We start from the raw sequence: 23,172 nt of genomic DNA, 5'->3' as shown, positions 1-23,172 counted from the left end.
GTCACGCAAGGTGAACATGCATATATCAGACATCACGTGTCTGATATACCCCTGACTTCTCGGACACGCACCAGGAACGTGCGTATTCAGACACCCACGACTTGTTTGGGCCGTGCGGCCCATTATCCCCTTACCTATTGATTTGACCACACTTATGTGTCAGGTTTAGGAATTAATCATGAATGTCACAGAGTTGACATGATAGGTAAGAAGGTCACGGGATGACCTTCTTACCAACTCCCAGTTGCCTTCTCCTATAAATATGGAGACCCTGGGAGTTGTAAGGGGTGGATTCTATATTGTAACAAATACCCTATAATCGAATACCCAGTATATATCAATAATACTGACTAGTGGAGTAGAAGGATTTTAACCTTTGAACCACTTAAAAAACATATTTTGAGTAACCATTTCATTTCTAAGATCATTTATCTATTTCGGTTCAACATAAGCACTAATCTCTTTCTCTTCTTTTCTTAATTACCTGTTGGCGAAGAACCGCGTCAACAGTTTGGTGCTTTCATTGAGAGCAAGTCAGATTAGTGCTGCCGCAAACATCCAACTATGGTGACTACTCGATCCAGGCACGGTAACGAGGTGGAACAACATGATGGGCAGGAGGCTCATCATGTCGCCATCCCCGACGAACAAATTCCTGAAGTCCAATAGGGCCAGGAAAACAGCCGGCGGGCCAAGATGAGACTGGAAGTTCGGCGCCCCAGCCACCTAATCCAAACCCATGTTATTACACTGCAGTGGAGATGGAGAATGCTCAACTGAGGAGCCAACTAGCAATAGCTAATCAGCAGATCAAGGATGTGCTAGCCCGACTACCCCCTCTCACAACCGACACTAACGTCGGAGAGAGGCAAGGCAAGGCTCCTAAGTCTCGCCGGGGTAACCGGTCCAGGCATAGTCGCTCAGACAGACTTCCGACAGCCAACTCCACTCCTTCATCGCACCGTCGAGAGGCAAACTTCAGAGAGATGCCTAGAGTCGAACAACAACAGTACAGCCGTTTAGTCAGAACTTCAACTCCTAGCTCCCAACCAGCCTCGAACGCACCCAGGAGAGCTCGAGCAAAATCCAGAAGGAGGTCCGAGGAGGGCTCGCAGCGTCAGCCAGTCCCCAACAGCCGTCCTGCGCCTCGTCCAGACCGCCAGGCGCAGGACCCGCAGGGTGGCAGGGCTGAAAGGCCCCCACCTAATTTGATCCGTCCTGACGGAACTAGGATCGCCTCTCCGGTCAAGCATCCTCCGTCTCCAATCAGATATCCATCTCCTCCTCAGCCCGTCCGAGATATTCCAGCCTATGGAAGTAGCAGGAGAAACTCGCCATCAGCCGGACCTTCCCGACGTAGCAGGGCGCTGAGGGAAAGCCCAGATCCTCACCACCAAAGGCGGGCTCCGAGCCTCTCTAGCAGGAGCTACTGGATCGGCAGTCGCCGAAGTGACCTTTCTGGCGGAGACCTGCGTCAGCATTTGAGCTCGGCACAAAGTCCACAAGCCACCCAGGGGGGCGACCTGCGAGATCGCCTTAACTCTCATAGGGGGGAGCCAGTAGAAGGAGACAGCCATGCTCGCTTAGGGGGAGCCCTGTCCGAAGTACGTAACGGCGGGAATGCCCCAAATAACCTATCTCAAGATAGGAGGGGCAATAACCCACCAAATATGTACAATGGGTCCGGAGTTGTTGAACAACCCCGGAATAACCAAGGAAATCAGGACCAAACCCATGAGCACCGGGCCCAGATGGAGGAGCTGACGAGGAAGCTCCTATCGGAGAAAGAAAAAGATGAATATGATTCAGGGGACGAGATGGAGCTCTTCACCCCCAACATAGCAGCAACGGCTTACCCACCTGGTTTCCGTATGCCGCACCTGTCTAAGTTCGATGGAGACGGAGATTCATCGGATCATCTGGGGATGTTCAACACCCTGATGATGGCCCACAACATTGGCCCCGAGCTGAGATGTTTAATCTTTCCTTCCACCCTGAGTGGACCAGCCAGGCAGTGGTTCAAGCAAGGCAAAAGACAGTCAATCAGCTCCTGAAAAACTTTCTCGGCTGACTTCAGAAGGGCATTCCGAGCCTCCCAGGCTGCCCGCGTTCAGGCCGACTCTCTGGCTAACATGAGGAAGCAGCCCGGTGAAACTCTGAAGGCCTACCTGAGCAGATTTGCGAACGTCGCTGCTCGGGCCAGAGACGCGGATGATAGTTCCAAGCTCATGGCCATGAGAACTGGAATCCTCGTCGGAGGAGAACTCTGGAAAGATATACAAAGAAAGGGAGTTAGCTCGGTTAACGAATTCCTTAACAGGGCCTAGGAATGGATCAACTTGGAGGAAACCAAGGCCTCAGCTGCAGGAACCAGCCAGGTCCCTGATCAGCCCGCTGGAGTGGGGATGGACATCGTGGCAGCGACCCAAAACGTCACACAGAACAACCAGCTCGGTGGAGGCAAAATAAAGGGGAATGGCGAAAACAGCCAGCACGACCCAAAGAAGAATAAGTCTGTAGACAAGTTCAAGCCCGTCTAGGCGACTTATACAGAGCTCACCCAGTCTAGGGAAAATATTTTCCTAGAAAACTCTACTCGCCTCCCCTGGAAGAGGCCGGAGCCTTTGAAGCACCAAAAGGGGAAGAGAGACACCTCCAAGTTTTGCCGTTTTCACAATGAAGTTGGCCACAATACCGATGATTGTAGGCATTTGAAAGATGAGATCGAGACTCTCATCCGAGCTGGCCCCTTGGCCCAGTATGCGCGGAACAGGGTTCCAGCAAGTCGACCTTCTCCAGAAGTCCCAGCCAGTCAGCCCGGGTCTCGGGTAGATCAGGACGTCCCTCCTCCCATGATAGGAGGGGAGATATCCACCATCTTTGGAGGTCCGCATATGGTTGGCACGAGCAGGGGTGCCCAGAAGAGGTACATGAATGAACTCAAGGCGCATAATGGAGTAGAGTTCGTCCCGGAGCAGCGCCTGCCAAAGCAGCAGCGATTGGAGAAGCAACCGATCATTTTTACAGAAGAAGATGCGGGCCATGTCTAGTTCCCGCACAATGACCCTCTGGTCGTAGCAGTTCAGCTCGCTAATCAGAGGGTTAGGAGGGTGCTGATCGACAATGGGAGCTCGGTGAACCTCCTATTCCGGTCCACATTAGAGAAGATGGGTTTGACTGTCGCCGAGCTGAAGGCGACCTCCATGATGCTATATGGTTTTTTGGGAGAAGGATCAGCGGCTATAGGGACTATCGAGCTGGTGATCACCCTAGGGGAAGGACCTCGGACAGTCTCGAAACTCCTCGAGTTCGTGGTCATCGACTTCTTCGCTGCGTACAACGCAATTTTGGGACGGCCCACGCTCATAGCCTTTGAGGCCGCCACGTCCATTCGCCACCTCGCGATGAAATTTCCTATCTCCATGGGAATGTGCACTGTCCGTGGCGATCAGCTCGCTGGCAGGGAATGCTACAGCATTTCCATGAAGGGAAAATCGAAACCTGGGCAGCTAGCAATGGCCATCCAAAGTGGTGAAGTGGAATCTCGGGACCCCTTGGCTGGTCCTAAGATTGAAAAACCTCAAAGCGCCGAGGGGGAAAATATCATCTTAAGTGAGGATACTGACCCCCGAATAGGCGATGACAGATCCGAGCTCTAAGCTATTGAGGAGCTCGAGGAAGTAAACATTGATCCGCAAAACCCATCACGGATGGTCAAGCTCGGAAAAAACCTCTGCAGCGAGAGGAAAGCGGAGCTGAACAGATTTTTGCGGGATAACCTGGATGTGTTTGCGTGGTCACACGAAGACATGGTGGGAATCAGCCCGAGTGTCATCATGCACACACTTCATCTGGATAAAGGCATTCCTGCAAAGTCCCAGAAGCAGAGATGCCTAGGAACAACCCGGGCTGAACCCTTAGAGGGAGAAGTAGCCCAGCTCAAAAAATGCGGCTTTATCCGTGAAGCCAAGTTTCCGATTTGGGTCGCCAACCCCGTGCTGATCCCAAAGCCCAACGGGAAATGGCGGACCTGCATCGACTTCTCCGACCTGAATAAAGCCTGCCCCAAGGATTGTTTTCCATTGCCAAGGATCGACCAGTTGGTGGATGCCACGGCGGGGCATGAGCTCATGTCCTTTATGGACACGTACTCAGGCTACAATCAGATCGCCATGAATCCGGCGGACTAGGAGCACACCAGTTTCATGACCCCGACTAACGTTTATTGTTACAAGGTCATGCCCTTCGGGCTGAAGAACGCCGAAGCTATGTATCAAAGGTTAGTGAATAGAATGTTCGCAGACCAGATCGGAAAAAATATGGAAGTGTACGTTGATGACATGCTAGTCAAGTCAAAGAATGTCGATAACCATGTTTCTGACCTGGAGGAATGCTTCAAGATACTACGGGAGGATGGCATGAGGCTAAATCCACAGAAGTGCACTTTTGGAGTCGCATCGGGAAAATTCCTGGGTTTCATCGTCAATACCCGGGGAATCGAGGCGAACCCCAACAAGATCAGATCATTGCTCGAGCTTCCCTCACCCAGGTCGCGCAAAGATGTCCAAGGCCTGACAGGAAGGGTGGCAGCCCTCAATCGGTTTATTTCAAAGTCCACCGATAAGTGTTTGCCATTCTACAACCTGCTCCGAGGAAACAAGAAGTTCGAGTGGACAGAAGAATGCGAAAGCGCTTTCCTCGACCTGAAGGTACATCTGGCCGAGCCACCCGTACTATCCAAACCAAAAGTAGGAGAACCTTTTTTTCTCTATCTGGCTGTCACAGAGGATGCAGCCAGTGCCGTATTAGTCCGGGAAGAAGACTGGATTCAGAAGCCAGTCTACTACATCAGCAAGAGACTTCTCGGAGCTGAATCCCGGTACCCGTTGATGGAGAAGTTGGCATTCTGCCTTATCACGGCCTCACAAAATCTCAGGCCGTACTTCCAGTCCCACTCAATACACGTCATGACCGATCAGCCTTTAAGGCAGGTTTTGCAAAAACCTGAAGCATCGGGACGCTTGTTAAAGTGGGCAATCGAACTCAGCCAGTTCGAGATTCTGTACACTCCGCGAACTGCTATAAAGAGTCAGGCCCTGGCCGATTTTGTAGCAGAGTGCACAGGATTGCGGGAGGATCCTACAGAAGACTCACCCCAGGTCACCTCAGCCCAGGCATCATGGAGGATATTCGTGGATGGTTCATCCAAAGAGAGCGGCTCCGGAGCTGGAATCATTTTGATATCCCCTGAAGGACATAGATTCCACTCGGCGCTGAGATTCGGATTCAAGGCCTCCAACAACGAGGCCGAATACAAAGCTTTGCTGGCCAGGCTAAGGATAGCCCAAGAGCTGAGGGCGAGCTCCGTCCAGTGCTTCAGTGACTCCCAGCTCGTGGTAAACCAGGTTCTGGGCGAATATCAAGGACGAGGACCCAAGATGGTCGCCTATCTAGCAAAGGTAAAGGTTGAGCTATCCGCGTTTGGGCGAGGTTCGATCGAGCAGATACCTCGGGAGCAGAACGCTAACGCAGACGCTCTTGCCAAGCTCGCCACCTCCGGGGAGACGGAGACCTTGGGGTTAGTGCCAGTAGAATTCTTGGAGAAACCAAGTATAGAAGAAGTCTGGACGGAGGTCGAGATGATCGACGCCAGGCCGACCTGAATGACCCCCATCCTTGAGTATCTCACCGAGGGAAAGCTACCTGAAGGACGTAATGATGCACGGCGAGTGCTGTATCAAGCTCCCAGGTATACGATAGTAGACGCGGTGCTATACCGACGTGGGCACTCCCTACCTCTCTTACGATGTGTTCTTCCAAGCGAAGCACAGGCCATCCTGCAGGAGGTGCATGAGGGTTTTTGCGGTGATCACACTGGGGGGAAAAGCTTGGCCTTAAAGGTCCTGAGGCAAGGTTATTACTGGCCAACTCTGTCCAAAGACTCGATCTCATACGTGAAGAAGTGTGACAAGTGCCAGCGATTCGCCACAGTTTCCTGAGCTCCCCCAGTCGAGCTAAAGATGATCTCTTCCCCATGGCCGTTTGCAGTTTGGGGGATCGACTTGGTTGGCGCCCTCCCTACTGGAAAAGGCGGGGTCCGTTACGCCGTGGTGGCCATCGACTACTTTACAAAGTGGGATGAGGCAGAACCTTTGGCAACGATAACTTCCAAAAAAATCCTTGACTTCGTGGTTAAGAGCATTATCTGTCGATTTGGGCTGCCCAAGAAGATCGTTTCCGACAATGGGACTCAGTTCGACAGCGACCTATTCACCGAGTTTTGTGAAAGGTATGGAATTGTGAAAAGTTTCTCCTCCGTGGCATATCCTCAGGTGAATGGCCAGGTCGAGGCTGTCAACAAGACGTTAAAGGCAAGCCTCAAGAAGAGACTAGACGAAGCGAAGGGGGTCTGGCCAGAACAACTCCCCTAGGTTCTCTGGGCATACTGGACCTCGCATCGAACTCCTACGGGTCATACTCCTTTCTCCTTGACCTTCGGGAGTGAAGCAGTCCTCCCTGTGGAGATTAGGGTACTTTCGCATAGGGACCAGTCATATGACCAGGACCGCAACCACGAGCTACTTTGCGCTTCCCTTGACTTGGTTGATGAAAGGCGAGAGGATTCGCAACTCCAGCTCGCCCATTATCAGCAGAAGATCACTCGCTATTTCAACTCAAAAGTCAAGAATCACGCCTTTAACGTTGGTGACCTGGTCCTCAGGAGAGTTTTCTTGGCCAGTAAGGATCCCAAGGATGGAGTCTTGGGACTCAACTGGGAAGGGCCATATCAAGTCATCGAGGTCATTAAAGAAGGGACTTATAAATTAGCTCGGCTAAACGGAGGGGCAGTCCCACGAACTTGGAACGCCATCCATTTGAAGAGATATTATCAATGATTCACTTGTAAGGCCTGAAAGGCCATTTTTTATGTATTAAGCAATGAGAATTAACTTTTTTGTTTATGTTTGTACATGTTTTCAAGTGTAATCTAAAGTAACCACGAAATACCCTTTCCCAGTTACTTGGGGGGCATGTGGTACATGGATATAAACAGGTCGCCTTAATGACTTAGAAGTTTATTCATATCGATTGATCGTTGTTTTTCTTAAAAAATGCGAGATATTAATAAGGATTAACGCGAACTAAGTCCTATCCTGGATATAACCAGGTCAAAAAACTTAGAAGTTGATTTAAATCTATTGATCGTTGTTCTTCCTAAAGAGCACGAGATATTGATAAAAGTTAACGCGAACTAAGTTTTTGAAAAAATTGTAACTGAAATGCATAGAGACAAAAAGGAGTTAATCAATTCAAAGGTAAAAATTAATTGTCTCGAGGCGGGAACACCTCATGCAAAATTTACAACAAAAAAATAATAAGAATGAAAGAGTGGGGGAAGAATGGAAAGGCCCTAGGTTCCACCAGTTGGCCCCTTGGAGGTCACCGTCTCGCCCTGCTCAGCTGCGCCGAAGACTTCCCCGGCCTCGGAAGGTGCTTCTTTCTCGAGGCGAGCTTTGAACTTCTCCAGCAAGGGCTCCCAGACGTCCGCTGCCAAGAAGGAAAAGTCGGCGTCCTGGTTATAGGCCCAGCAATGGTAGAACATGTCCTCCATGGCGGTGCCTGAAGTTGCCTGCTCGACCTACAGGGCGGCCTTAGCCTCGGCCTTCGCAGTGTCTAGGTCGGCCCATGAGGCGGCGAGGGCGGCTTTGGTGGTCTCGAGCTCTTGTAGCTTGGGACGGGCCTCTTTCAGCTCGGCCTGCGCGGCCGCCAGGGCGTCCTTAGTCGTCTGCAAGGAGGTCCGGTGGTTGGCCACAACCGCCTGATGCTCGCTTCTCATCTCCTCGAGCTGGGCCTTGGTCCTGGCTATGCTCCGATGAAGGGCAACGGCGCTCTGCGAAAGCGGGGAGGCACATGCCTTAGAAAAAAAAAAAGAGAAGGGAGAAAGGAAAAACAGGGCAAGGCATGAAAATAAAAAACCATAAAAGCTTGAGGTTAGCTTACCGTTAGGGCCATGCCCAATGAAGACTCCAGCACGCCCACCGGGCTCCTGGATTCGATGGCCCTGAGCTCCTTCTCGTTGAACTTGTAAATGTGGCTGACGGCGTAGTTCGCCGACTCATACACCGTCCCTCGGAAGGCCTCTGGAATTTTCTCTAGGTTCTGGGGATCAACCGGGATGCGCACCTCGAAGTTTGAAATTGCCGAAGTCCTGAGCTCCGTCCCTATGTCCCAGACAAAGGCCGGAGCTCGCAGAGGGGGTGGGGGCATGCTGCTCTCCCCTGCAACAGGAGGAACAGTTCCCACGACCTGTGCGGCGGGGGGCTGCTCTTTCTCCTTTGCAAGAGACTTGGTTGGGGTCCCGGTGGTTTTCTTTAAAGTTCGGGGCTTCTTCATTTTGGGCCCAGAGGCCCCGGTTGAGGGATTACCCCCGGCGAACGCAGCTCGCAGACTCCCTCCGGGCTGAGACATCTCTTCTGCCAAAACAAAGATATGGTTAGTACACAAGTTAGCAGCCATTCAAAAACAAAAACAAAGGGGGAAAAAGAGAAATTCAAGTATATATATACTAAAAGGGATCCTACCCCCGAGCTAGAAGAAGAGCCTATGGTTACAACCATCGGACCCCGGAGCTCCTGCGGGAGAATCTAAGTCGATTATTTCCTGAGCTGGCGCAAGTTCTGGATCCGACACTGGTTCCGGGCTAGATTCTTCTACATATTGCCTAAGTCCCGGAGCTACGGCACCCCTCCGGAGTGATGTCCATGACCGGAGGATGGTCCCATAATCCTCGAATAGGATCGACCTAAAGGCTAAGGTGTTATCTATGACTACGGTACCCCTAGGGCGGCTATCTTGGTAATCCAGCACGAGCTGGTCGACACAGTGAAGTAGGGTTGTATCCAAGTCCGGATCACTTCGGTGACGTTGGACGAACTGTCTGGGATTGAACCTAGCTAGCCGGGGGTCGGCAGTGGTCCTATCTAAATTCCTAAACATATAAGGGTTACCTTGGCCAGAAGGACCCGCGGCTGCTCCGGACCGGATCCTCTCCTCGTCCATTCTTTGGGCGGCCTCCAACGCCCGCTTCCTGTTCCTCATGAGGGGAACCTCATCCTCCTCTTCTTCGTCCCCCGCGATCCGCTCCACGATGATAGGCCTAGTATCGCGAGCTGGGGGAAGCGCCCTCGTCCTCCTCAAGTTCAGAGTCTGGCCCGGGGAGATCAGCTTACAGGCCACCATTGTCTCGTCTGTCACGAGCTGACGATAGTCTTTTTCACTGGGGGGCAAGCCCGCCAGTGTCTCGTATTGGGCCCCGAGGGTCACAGATTTCTCTGTCCTCGCGAAGATAGTTGCAGAATTATCCTAAGTCAGAGGCGGATAAAAGGGGACCTAAACGATACTTAACTTACAAGCTAAGGTTGAAAAGCACTTACGAGGGCGATTGAAGTAGTGGAGCTCACAGTTTCGAAACCCCGTCGACATAAAGAATTGATCTTTGAAGTCGTTGGGGTGGCTGGGCAGCTCGATGAACGCAGCCGTGTTGGGGAACCGGGTTAAGTAATAAAATCCGTCGCCTCGCGCCCGCTGCTCCGGGCTGGCCTTGAGGCAGAAAAAGTACAAAATATCTGCAGGAGTGGGGACCTCCCACTCCTGTTTCAACAATAAATATCTTAACCCCGCCAACAGCCGACAAGAGTTGGGGGGGCGCTGGAATGGGGCCAACCTCACGTAATTAAGGAAATCAGCGAAGTACTGATCCAACGGGAGGAAGGCCCCTGCCTTAAAATGCTCGTCGCTCCAGGCCGAGAATGCCTCGTCAAGTGGCGCGCAGCTCCTCTCGCCCTCTGCGGGAGGTCGGGCAATCACGGATTCTCTCCCCAGCTCGATCTTGTGGGAGAGGAAGATCTTGTTTACCTTCGCCTGGTCGGTAATCTTTGAGACGATCCTCTCCACCTCAAAGAACGCGTCAGGGGCCACCTCGAGCTCCTATTCCACCGCTGGCCTGAAGTTGGGGATCGGGGATTCGGCCATCACCTCCTTTCCTTTGTCATGACGGGAGGACGAGCTTCCTACAGGCTTCTTGGGAGCATTCTTCTTGGGTCCCATCTGGTCGCCTAGCGAACAAAAAGAATAAATTTTAGAAAAAGGCGACCTAAGGTGGAAGAGAATCTGAATGTGTTTCTTTGACACGAGCTAAGGTAAGCCCAGCCCGTGGAGAGTGAGACCACGCAGTTCTAAGAACACGCGCCTGTGCTCCCAACAAATCCCCGATTACTCGGAATTCGTGTGTCAGGAGGGTCAGGATAGAATTTGCCTTGGAAGGAAAGTTTCAGTAGGCACGAAAGGCAAAACCGACTGTGAAGCGTGTCCCCTAAGCTACCCGGTTTTGCACCCAAAAATATTGAATACTCTAAACCAGCATACCAAAAATCCTACCCAGAAATTTTCCCCAGAAAATGCATCCTGTAAACCATGCTCCTAAACGGTTTTCTACTGCAAAGATACCCTAACCTAAAAGGCTTTCACCCTTCATTCCCACAAAACCCAGCAAACCTTTGCATGCAGCTACAGTAAATATTTACCTAAGCTACAGTAAAGAATAATTTCAAAACATGCACAGTCAGGAGACTAACAGAGTGTTTGGCTGGGAAGTGGATGAAGGTATCGCCTGGGTTGGGGCTTCGTAGGAGTAGTTGGTTCCAAGGCTTCGAAGGAGTCTTTGCGCCTGAACTTCTTGAGCGTTAGGAATGGCGGTTGGGAAGAAGAGGGTTTTTTCTTTTGAAGATGAAGAGAGAAGAAGAGGAAAATTTCTGAAAAATTTCAAATGAACGGGTGGCCCATGCGTAAGGTGGCCACCCCTTTTTATATGCGTGAAGGGTCACGTGAAGAGGGCCATTGGATTGCCCTAATGTGGGATCCAAGGCCCTCCACTCAAAAGGCGAAACGACGGCTGGGTATAGGCTAGGCCAGTAAATGCGGTTCTCGGAAGACATACCGTCACCAACCACGATGTTCCACGTATTCAGCGCCTGCGTAGATTGTGGGATATGAAGAGTTCTTGGGGAAGCCTAAAAGCCCCAACTGTGGCCCTATGCGATGTCATGCACCACGAGCAGGGGCTTGGGGGGCAGATGTACGCCTAGATTTTCCCATGGGCTGATTAGCTAGCTGAGATACGGCCTAATCACGACTACCACGTGAACATCCCCAAGGCCGGTGCTGCCATCGTAAGGTCCTACCTCCTCAGCTCGAGGTAACCTAAGGGTTCGCCAAGATTGCTTAAGGACTGGGCCTGGGCTCTGAAGAACACAGGCCGAGGGAAGCATCCAGCTCATTGTACGAGCTAGAGTTGGAGGATGTGACCTTTTATAAAGTCAGACATGCAAGGTAAACGTGCATATATCAGACATCACGTGTCTGATATACCCTTGACTTCTCGGACACGCAGCAGGAACGTGCGTATTCAGACACCCACGACTGGATTGGGACGTGCGGCCCATTCATACATATACATATTATAGCATAAACATATCATAACATAAACTTATCATAACATATAAGCATAACATATCATACAAGCGTACAAGATCTATCATATTTTCCTTACCAAAACCGGGATATTTGAGAACAAAGCGGGACTTGGAACACTCCTAAAACCAACAATAGAATGGTGCGTATTTCTATAGAGTAAATAATAAATGTGGAAACTAAACCTTCAAGTCGAAACTTACCAAGAAAGATCTTTATGTTTCAAGAGCCTAATCAAAACCAATATCACAAGTTAGGATCTAAATAAAAGGAACTAAAGGAAACTAAAGAGTTTTAAAGAATTGGACTTAGAGAATAGGAGTACCTTAGTTGACCTTATGGACTGGTCTAACTCCAATACCGAAATATACTAAACCTCACTTCCCAAGTATTTTATAAAGCTTAAGAATGATAAAGTTCTTTCCCAACCCAAGTGTTTATCACTCTTATGGTCTCACTAGCACCTTGGAGTATCTTATCACAACTTGAAGAATGAGAAGAAGGGTTGAGTTCTAAGTCCTATTTATAGAGTTCTAGGAATAAAAATCTTCTTTTTGGCTTTGAATAAAAATAATGAATTTAATTGAAAATATTTGAATATTCCTCAGTCAAAGGATTAGGACTTGGTCAAATTTTTCAGTGAGAGGTTTAAGGAGTCAAAGCTTGATTTAAAATTAAAAACAAAAATAAAAATAGAATCCTAACTTCTAACTCCCTAAATCTCGTAACTCTAAACTCATATATAGTACAATTAATATAACTAGAGATGTATGGCTCTGATTTAGACCATATTTATATCGTTAGAAAGCTAATTCAATTATCTACAACTTTCTAGAAATACTATTTTTCGAAATTCATAACATAACTGGGTCAAAAATAGGTCGGAAGTTACAGTACCCTAAAGTTATGGAAAATCTATTTAATTATCTAAATAACAACTTAATCCACAAATAAATAAAATTGTGACAAATGTCATGCTCTTAACAGATTTTGGTGAAGACTAAGTCTTATAATTCCCTTATTTTATCATTAAAATAATAATTCCTTAATAATCATGCATATGACAAGTATTATAATCCTATTGGCTCTATCTAAACCTTATGAATAACCATGGTCATGACAAATGTCATATTCTTATTGGCTCTATCTAAACCTTAGGTTATACTAATTATCATATTAATAACCAGCAATATTAATCAAACCTTATGTTATAATTAATATTCTTAAATTATGGGTTAAACTTATAAAATCCATAACTATTGCTATGAGTTTCCAACTAAGTCCCGGTTTGAACCAAAATCCACAAAATCTAACATACTACAAACTAATACTAGATATTGCTACTACTACTACTATCTAACTAGCTAAGTAAAATTCTGAGACACTACAATTCTCCCCTACTTAAAAGAATTTCTTCCCCAAAATTTACTTATCAAACAATTCTGGATACCGATCTAACATGTCTTCCTCCAACTCCCACGTTGCCTCCCGTTCAGAACTATTACTCCATAGGACCTTGACTATCAGAAAACTCTTAGACCGTAATTCTTTCATCATTCTTTCTAGGATGCTAGCCGGTCGTTCCTCGTAACTCAAGTCTTTATAGAGTGTTATCGTATCGTACTTAAGGACGTGAGATGGGTCTGACACATATTTATGCAGCATTGAGATGTGAAATACATTATGACTATCTGCTAAAGCTGGCGGTAGGGCTAAGCTATATGCAACTGCTCCCACTTTGTCCAATATCTCAAAAGGACCTATAAACCTGGGACTAAGCTTGCCTTCTTCCCGAACCGCTTCACACCTTTCATAGGAGATATTCTTATGAAAACTTGATCTCCGACTTTGAATTCCACATCACGCCGCTTGGCATCTGTATAACTTTTCTAATGGCTTTGAGCAGCAAGCATACGCTTTCTAATCAGCGCTACTACATCCTTAGCTCCTCTAACAGCTTCAGGTCCAAGTAGTTTCCTTTCTCCTACCTCGTCCTAATGCAAGGCGATCGACCCTTATTCCATAAAGTAGCTTGTAGGGTACCATCCTGATTGTTGACTGGTAGCTATTGTTTGTAGGAGAATTCTATCAACGGCAAATACTTACTCCAAGATCTCAATGTAAACATCGATCCTCTATCGAATACTATTGTCTTAGAGATTCTATGCAGTCGTACTATTTCTTGGACTTAAACGTCTGTGTATTGATCTGCTGTGTACGAAGTCTTAACATAAAGGAAATTAACTGACTTGGTTAATCTATCTATTACTATCCAAGCCGAATCATGCTGCTTACTTATTCGTGGCAAACTCATCACAAAATCTATGGCTATATCATCCCATTTCCATTTTGGAATGCTAAGTGGTTGCAATAAGCCTGCAGGCCACTGATGTTTTGCTTTCACTTGCTGGCATACCAAGCATTTAGACACATACTCTGCTTTATCTTTCTTCATTCCTAGCCACCAATATAACACTTTAAGGTCGTGAGTCATCTTGGTCGACCTTGGATGAACTAAGTATGGTGCATTGTGCGCTTCTTCTAAAATTGTCATCTTAATCCCTTGATCGTTTAGCAGGCATACCCGATCGTTACATCTTAATAACCCTTGACTTGATATTGAGAAATCCACGGCCTTCCCTTTTCTAACTGCATCCATATGTGTTACTAACGTGTCATCATGCACTTGCCCATTCTGTATATCTTCTAACAGGCTTGATGGATGGACCAGTTCGCCAAGTTACCAATGACTACTTCTATTCCAGCATTGATCAGCTCCTGTTGTAATGGCTTTTCTATTCCAGCTAATGATGCTAGACTTCCATAATTCTTTCTACTTAGCGCATTAGCAACTACATTTGCCTTGAGGCGTAGGCTATCACCTTATCCGGTTCATTTGATCTTAGGTTTGAAACCTTCGTGATTATAAAAGTACAAGTGGATGTCGGTCATTACCAACCCTTAGGGCTGAATTACTATAAAATTATTTGTGTCATTTATTTAAAGTTCAATTCTTTTCATTATTAAATTATCGTTTTAATAGACTTGGTGTTGTCGGTTGACTAAAATGTTGGTCAACATTCTCCATGATCATAAAAGACATCTAAATCAAAAAAGCATTAAGTTGTCTACTTGGAAGAGAAATTAAAGATGAAACATATATCTTTACATGTAGAATAAAGATCGAATATGTTCTGAATAACATGCAAGGATCTTTCATAAGCATGACAAAAAAGAAGACTATCATCTATGAAAAATAAGTGAGTAATGGAAGGAGCATTACTTGTTATTCTTAGTCCCAACATGTCTCTTCTCCTTTCTACTTGTCTTACTAATGCTGAAAAAGTTTTAGCACATATAAAAAATAAATACGGTGAAAGTGGATCACCTTGTCACAAACCTATGAAAGGAATCACTTCACTTCACTTTGTTTTAGTTTTTTCTTTTTATTTTAATGTTGTTTGATTTTTGTTTTAGATTTTTAGATAAATAGGTTTAAGTTTTTTTTATTTATTTAAAAAAATATTTTGAATTAAAAATATTTATTTTTATTTATTAATTAAAATATTATTATTTTAAAATTAATTTATATATTTTTTATTTAATATTTATTTTTAATTATTCAATTAATAAAATCTGAGTGATTTTAGTTGTATTGAAAAATAATTTTACCAAAATTAAATTCTGAGTATTATTTTTATTATATTTTGCAAATATAGAATCATAATTGTCATTTAATAAAATAGATGATCTAATCAAGCACTTTTGTACAACCAATAGACCAAAATAGTATTTATATATATATAGGACAATTCTTTTATAGGGGCTTCACTTTAAACTCTACCAGTAGGGCTCTCAGTGTTTCTCAACCCGTTAACAGTTTTCAGTGCAACTTTTTTTATGGCATTGTATATTGTAGCTATTTAGAGCATCCTGCAAATTTTCAGAAAATTCCGATTAGTTTACAGTACCGAAAATTAGGTTCAAACATGTTGTTTTCTATGCACATAAAAAACATTAGTCACACATACAACAACATGTTTGAACCTAGTTTTCGGTACTGTAAACTATTCGGAAATTTCTGAAAATTTGCAGGATTCTCTAAATAGCTGCAATATACACGGTCATAAAAAAAATCGCGCCGAAAACTGTTCACGGGTTGTAAACACTGAGAGCCCTACCAGTAGGACTTAAACTGAAACCCTTCCCTATATATATATTTGTGTTGGAAAGTGGAAACTGATCATGCAAATAGTTTTTTTTTATCAATATTGAAGCTTCAAAAAGTATTATCCAGTAGAGATCGATGACAAGTGGTAATAATAAATAAATATTATATATAAGAAAAAATTGGTATTGGATAAACATGTTTTCCCATCTGGTTGTACTCTCTGCCTTACAGCTTTCACGTATGCCATGATTGAGAGAATTCGCTCAGCTTATGAAACTTATAATTAGATATCATAGTGACTGAGAAAATTCCAATCTTTTCAAAATTATTAGTACTTATTAAGGATCCATTTACATCAATCTGGTCCATGTATATAAATATATATTTTAAAAAAGACCATGTTTTCTTTTTCCTTTTTATTAGAGGCTACCTTTTATATATATATATATATATATATATATGAGGGTATTTTTAATTGTTACTATTTATGAATTACTTAATCTTAATTATTAGATTAAGATTAATAGTCTATATTTATAGTTATTAATTAGTATTTCTAAAATAAAACTTTCACTTTTTCAAATTTTTAGAATGATTACCTGATGACATAACGGTCACATATTTATTAAATAAAAAATAAAAAAAATCTTGTTTAATATTGCTTCTCCATTCCTTTTTCATTATTAATTCATTCATTTTATTTCAACTAATGTATATTAACTAATTAATCTAAAAAAAATTGAACTTATTAATTTTATATATTTTATTTATTTGTTTTCATCATCATTATAATTATTCTTTATAAAAATCACTTATGTAATGATTTATAGTATCTATTTATAGGTAATAATTATTGAGAATTTTTCCATATATATTGTTGTCTTTTTTTTATAATGACAGGCACACTCTCTTCTTACCAACTCTAAATGGAATATAAGAAAGTACAAGAGGTCTCATCCAACTCTTGGGGAGATAAAATTAAAAAATTAAAGTCCATTAATAATAGCTAGTTCGGTACCATTATTATCAAATTAAGTTCACCCTAACTATTCTCCATTATTATCAATTTTCCTGATATTATAGTATCTAAAGAGAGAAAACAAATATTTGAGCACGACGAGTATACGGCTTGGCTGTGAGCATATATATATATTTTGTAAATAAATATTTTCATTTTTGTCAAAGAAAAAACAATATGAAATATATAGTTATACCAGTTATACTAAAATCGACATAGAGAAAATTAAAATAAAAAAAATAACACAATAGAAAAATAATAAACAACTAATGCGGTGGGGGTTGTGCGTGATGGTGTGGTGGTTCAAAATTCCGACGTGGTGGTGCTTGAACAGAGATTAGAGAGGGGGACGGGGGGTGGTGGTTTCAGACAGAGATTAGAGAGAGAAAAATAGAGAGGTCGGGGTGGGGAGGTGGTAGTGGTGAGGTTTCAATAGTGGTGGTGGTGGTGGTGACGTTTTGGTTGTGGGGGTGGTGAGGTTTTCGTGGTGGAGAGGGGAGCGTGGTCGTGAGAAAGAGATGAAAGAAGATGGGAATAGAGAGAGAGAGAGATAGTGTGGAGGGGGCGACATGGTCGTCCGGCGTGGTGGAGGGGGTGCTCCTGGGGGCGGCGAGGGGTCGGGGTGGAGAAGGTGGTGGCGTAGTAATAGAGAGAGATAGTGAAATTTTAGAACGAAGTTACAGAATGGGGGGAAGAAGGCTCGAGCGGTTGCTGTTAAATCACATGACTTTTGCTAGTATATTTTGTTGCGCCAACTAAAGTAAAAATCGCACCAGCAAAAGCTTTCACTGAAACCCTAAATGCAAACAACGTCGTTTTACTTATCTAAACTTTTGTGGTCGCATTTGACACTTTTACCAGTGAGTCGAAATGCGCCAGAAAAAGTATGTCCACCTACCGTATTTAACATGTGGACTTTTTTCGACGCATTTCACCTAACACGCTAGTAAAATTCCCAACAGTCATTAACACGTGGGACTTTTGTCGGCATGTTAGGTGAACTACGCCAACAAAAGTAGTTTACACGTGGATTTCCAAATAATGTGAGGCAAGAATTTTCCCGCTCAACTGAATAATCCCCCTTTTGTCAGATTATTGTTTTGTCGGCGCAATTGAACATTGTGCTGACAAAAGTAGTTTTGCCGGCGTGAAACGATGCTGACAAAGATCTTTTTGCGCCGACAAAAGTGCTTTTATTATTTATTTTTCTTCAAATTTAAAAAAAAATTATAATTATCTGGGCACAATAATTGAAACATTTATTGATTTTAAACAACAAAATAATAGTTAAAATGTTTAACATACTAATAATTTGCGATGTTATATCGACCGAAAACAATATAGACACTATCAATGAACTAGGTTAATTTTCAACATCACTTAACATTTATAATATCTTAACACTTAAGGTTTAATCGAATTATTTATAATGTCCATAATTACTTATAAACACTAAATATTTATAATAATTTGTGAATTTAGATGACATACTAATGATAGCGCGTGGTGAACCAAAACGGGAAAATATATTTTCTTTCAAAAACCGAAGCACAACTTTGTGGTCATTAGTGTGGCATGCAATAGCTTCAACTCATTTAGACACATAATCAACTCCAACAAGAATATAAAGATTACCAAAAGAGTTAAGAAATGGTCTCATAAAATCAATGCCCCAAACATCAAATATGTCAATAATAAGAATAGGATTTAAAGGCATCATGTTTCTTTTAGTTAAACTTCCTAACTTTTGACAACGTTCACAAGCTTTACAATAAACATATGTATCATGAAAGATAGTAGGCCAATAAAAACCACATTGTAAAATTTTAGTAGCTATTTTCTTACCACTAAAATGTCCTCCACATGCATGGTCATGACAAAAAGATATAATTTTAGATTGGTCACAATTTAGAATGCATCTTCTAATTATTTGATCAGGGCAGTATTTAAACAAGTAAGGATCATCCTAAATAAAAATTTTCACCTCAGAATAAAATTTATATTTATCATGCTTAGACCAATGAGATTGTATTTCTTTAGTGACCAAATAATTAACAATATCAGCATACCAAGGCAAGGAAGAAACATGCATCAATTGTTCGTCAGGAAAAGTTTCAGTGATAGGAGTGGAGTCATGTATAGTTTTAACAACTAGTCTAGATAAATGATTAGCAACAACATTTTCATATCATTTTTTATCACGTATTTCTAAGTCGAATTCTTATAAAAGCAGGATTCAACGGATCAAACGAGACTTAGCATCTTTTTTCGATAAGAGATATTTTAATGCAACATGATCAGAATAAACAATAATTTTAGACCCTAACAAATAAGATCTAAATTTCTCCAATGCAAAAACAATAGCAAGCAATTCTTTTTCGGTGGTGGAATAATTTAATTGAGCATCATTTAAAGTTTTGCTAGCATAGTAAATTACATGAGGTATTTTTTCAAGTCTTTGTCCTAAGACAGCACCTATAGCATAATCAGAAGCATCACACATTATTTCAAAAGGTATTGTCCAATCAAGGGGTCGAATAATGGGTGCGGTAGTCAACAAATTTTTTAATTTTTCAAAGGCAACATGGCAATTATTATCAAAGACAAAAGCATTTTCTTTTCAAAGTAAATGGCATAAAGGCCGAGAAATTTTACTAAAGTCTTTTATAAATCTTCTATAAAAACCGGCATGGCCTAAGAATGATCTAATTTCTTTTCACAGTTTTAGGTGGGGGAAGTTTTGAAATAAGATCAACTTTAGCTTTATCAACTTCCATTCCCTCATATGAGATTACATGACCTAAAACAATTTCTTTTTTAACCATAAAATGACATTTTTCCCAGTTAAGCACAAGGTTTTTCTCTTTGCAACGAATTAAAACAAGTGAAAGATGGTGCAAACGTTCATCAAAAGAGGAACCAAACACAAAAAAATCATCCATAAACACTTCAAGAAATCTTTCAACCATGTCAGAAAAAATCGAAATCATACACCTTTGAAAAGTCGCAGGTGCATTGCATAATCCAAAAGGCATGCGACGATAGGCAAAAGTCCCAAAAAGGCATGTAAATGTAGTCTTTTCTTGATCTTCTGGGCAATGGGGATTTGGTTATATCCCGAATACCCATCAAGAAAGCAATAATATGCATGGCGAACTAAACGTTCAAGCATTTGATCAATAAAGGGCAATGGAAAATGGTCTTTTCTAGTAACATTATTTAGCTTTCTATAGTCTATGCACACTCTCCATCCCGTTTGTACTCTAGTAGGGATTAATTCATTTTTTTCATTTTCAACAACTGTGATCCCAAACTTCTTAGGTACAACTTGAACTGGACTAACCCATTGATTATCAGAAATAGTGTAAATGATACCTACATCTAATAATTTTATGACCTCTTCTCTAACTACTTCTTTCATATTTGGATTTAGCATTCTTTGACATTCCCGAGAGGTTTTAGCATTCTCTTCTAGATGGATTCTATGCATACATATGGATGGACTAATTCCTTTAATGCCTCCAATGGTCCAACCTATGGCTTCTTTATGTTTTCTAAGGACATCTAACAATTTATCTTCTTGTTCTTTATCTAAGGCGGATGCTATGATAACAGGTAAGGTTTCAGATTCTCCTAGAAAAGCATATTTTAAATTTTTTGGTAAAGGTTTAAGGTCTAACTTTGGAGACTCAAAAATTGATTAAACATGATCTAAGGGTGAAAAAGGTTCATCTTTGGTTTCATTTAAGGGTATAGACTCTAGCAAAGAATTCACATCATCATTAGAATCATCAACATGCAAGTTCATACCAAAGTATTTTTCACAAAAGTCAAGTAAGTACATTTAACAACATTAACTACATTCAATTCAACAATCATATTTCCAAAAGATAATTTCAAAACACCATTACGACAATTTATGATTGCATTAGATGTAGCTAAGAATTGTCTACCTAAAATGATAGGAATTTGAACATGCATATTTTCCACAGGTTGAGTATCAAGAACAATGAAGTCAACAGGAAAATAAAATTTATCAACTTTTATCAAAACATCCTCTATAATGCCTCTAGGAATTTTTAGAGAACGATCGGCTAATTGAAGAGTTATAGAGGTAGGTTTTAGCTCACCAAGACCAAGTTGCTTATACACAGAATAAGGCAATAAATTCACACTAGCACCCAAATCAAGTAAAGCTTTGTTAATAAAATTATCACCAATAATGCATGAAATTGTGGGACACCCAGGATCTTTATATTTAACAAGACTCTTATATTGAATAATGGAATTAGCTTGTTCAGTTGAAAACGCCTTTTTAGGAACATTAGTGTTTCTTTTAACAGTACAAATATCCTTTAAAAATTTAGAGTAGGCAGGAATTTGTTTAATGGCATCTAAGAAAGGGATATTGATACTAACTTGTTTAAAAACTTCTAAGATGTCATTATATTTGGCCGCCTTTTTTAATTGGAAGTAATCTTTGTGGGAATGGGGCTTTTGGAATGAAAGGATGGATTGTAGTTTCCTTGTTTGAAGAGTCATTGGCATTAGAACTAGAAGGCTGACTCTTTTCTTTTTCTTTTTCTTGTTCTTTTTCAATCTCGGGTATGTAATCGGGTTTGACAATGTTCTTTCCAGACCTAAGAGTTGAAATTGATTTGACTTCTCCATTATGACTAGACTTTCCTATCTCATATTGACCTTTTGGATTAGGGATAGGTTGACTAGGGAATGTTCCTTTTTCTCTATCAGCCAAAGCAGTGGCGAGTTGTCCTACTTATGTCTCGAGTTTGGTAATTGATTGAGATTGATTTTGTAGGATTTGTTGAGTGGATTGCATAAATTGTTGTAAAGTATCTTCTAAGGAAGGTTTTCTTTGTTGAGGATATGATTGATTTTGTGGGGCATGAGCTTGGTTTTGTGTGTTGTATTGGTGCCCTTGATTCATTTGGGGTTGGTTTTGTCTCCATGAAAAGTTTGGATGGTTTCTCCAATTTGGATTGTAGGTGGATGAAAATGGGCTATCATTTGGTTTCCCATTACCATGAATTGCATTGGCCTCCTCAGAAAAGGCTTCTTGGTAGGAAGGACATGATTTGGCATTATGGCACGGACTAGAACATATAGAACAAACATCTTTTCTTAGTTGTATTGGAGAGTTTATAGTTTGGCTTATGGCTAATGCTTCTACTTTTCTCGCTAATTTGTCTAAGGATGTTCTTAAGTCTAATTCTTCTTTTACTTCATACCTTCTTCCTCCTTTTGGTGAATTAGTTTACCTATACCTAGGATCAAAATAATTCGATTGTTGTGAATTGACAGATAAATCTTCAAGGGCGTCCCACGCCTCTTGTCCTTGAAATTTTTTAAAAATTCCAGTATGCATAGATTGAATCATTTGACGATTAGAGGGAGTCAAACCATCATAAAAATATTTTACAAGTCTCCATTTTTCAAAACCATGATGAGGAAATTTTAATAATAAATCTTTAAATCTTTCCCAACATTCATAAAACTCTTCATTATCTTTTTGAAAAATCTCGGAGATTTCTCTCCTTAGACTATCAGTTTTAGACATAGGAAAAAATTTCAGCAAGAATTTATTATAAAGTTGATCCCATGTAGTTATAGACCATGTTGGAAGCGAATTTAACCAAGCTTTTGATTTGTCTTTTAATGAAAAAGGAAATAATCTTAGTTTGACCAACTCATCAGAATTTTTTTGAAATTTAAATGTTGAGCAAATTTCTAAGAATTATTTTACATGCATGTAAGGATCTTCTCTATCTAACCCATAAAAAGATGGCAACAATTGAATGATTGCTGGTTTAAGCTCAAAATGAGTAGCAGAAGTTGTAGGAAAAACAATGCATGATTAGATGAAATAGGTGCAAAATATTCAAGCAAAGTTTTTTCAGGCACAACATTTTCATCAACAGGATTAGCAATAGGTTCCATGATGCTCAAATTTTTACTAACACTTTCAATTTCAAACGAGGATAAACGTCTTTTTACTAATCGATTTTTAGAGTTACGTTGCTAATGATGCATACAATTTTAACAAACAAAACAACAAATATAATCGCAAACAAACAATTTTCTGATGTCGAAGATCAGTTAAAACCGCAACCATAGAGCATACTTATAATTTTTAGAGATTTCACAACAATATAATTCTTATGGTTTACTTGTCCCCAGGCCTATTTGATTCCACTTACTCGCACACTACTAACAACTCTCTGAGGTTAATTAGTATAGGCGGATTGAGAATTTTGCTCAAATTTCCTTTAAGCAAAAATTGCTTATGGTGAAAGGACAAGATTTAGGTTTCTTTTTTTTTTCACGTATTTTTTTTCACAATATTACACTAAAATATTATAAAAGGCAAAGAAAAATAAGGCAAAAATTAAATAAGACTAAAATTTAGGCAAGAGTAAGGAGGCATAGCATGCCA

At 42.0% G+C, this 23,172-nt stretch overlaps 1 non-coding gene across 1 annotated transcript; it reads left to right on the top strand.

Annotated features, from left to right (window-relative positions):
- The first annotated feature begins 22,174 nt into the window (after positions 1 to 22,174).
- Positions 22,175 to 22,281, top strand: LOC133827954 (small nucleolar RNA R71). Its single transcript, XR_009890602.1, has one exon. It is a non-coding gene; the product is annotated as a small nucleolar RNA R71 (small nucleolar RNA).
- The last annotated feature ends 891 nt before the right edge of the window (positions 22,282 to 23,172 follow it).

Source organism: Humulus lupulus, chromosome 3 (genome assembly GCF_963169125.1).
Source record: "Humulus lupulus chromosome 3, drHumLupu1.1, whole genome shotgun sequence".
NCBI classification, from domain to species: Eukaryota; Viridiplantae; Streptophyta; class Magnoliopsida; order Rosales; family Cannabaceae; genus Humulus; species Humulus lupulus.
The sequence above is the reverse complement of the archived record's forward strand: the minus strand, read 5'-3'. Positions and strand labels throughout refer to the sequence as shown.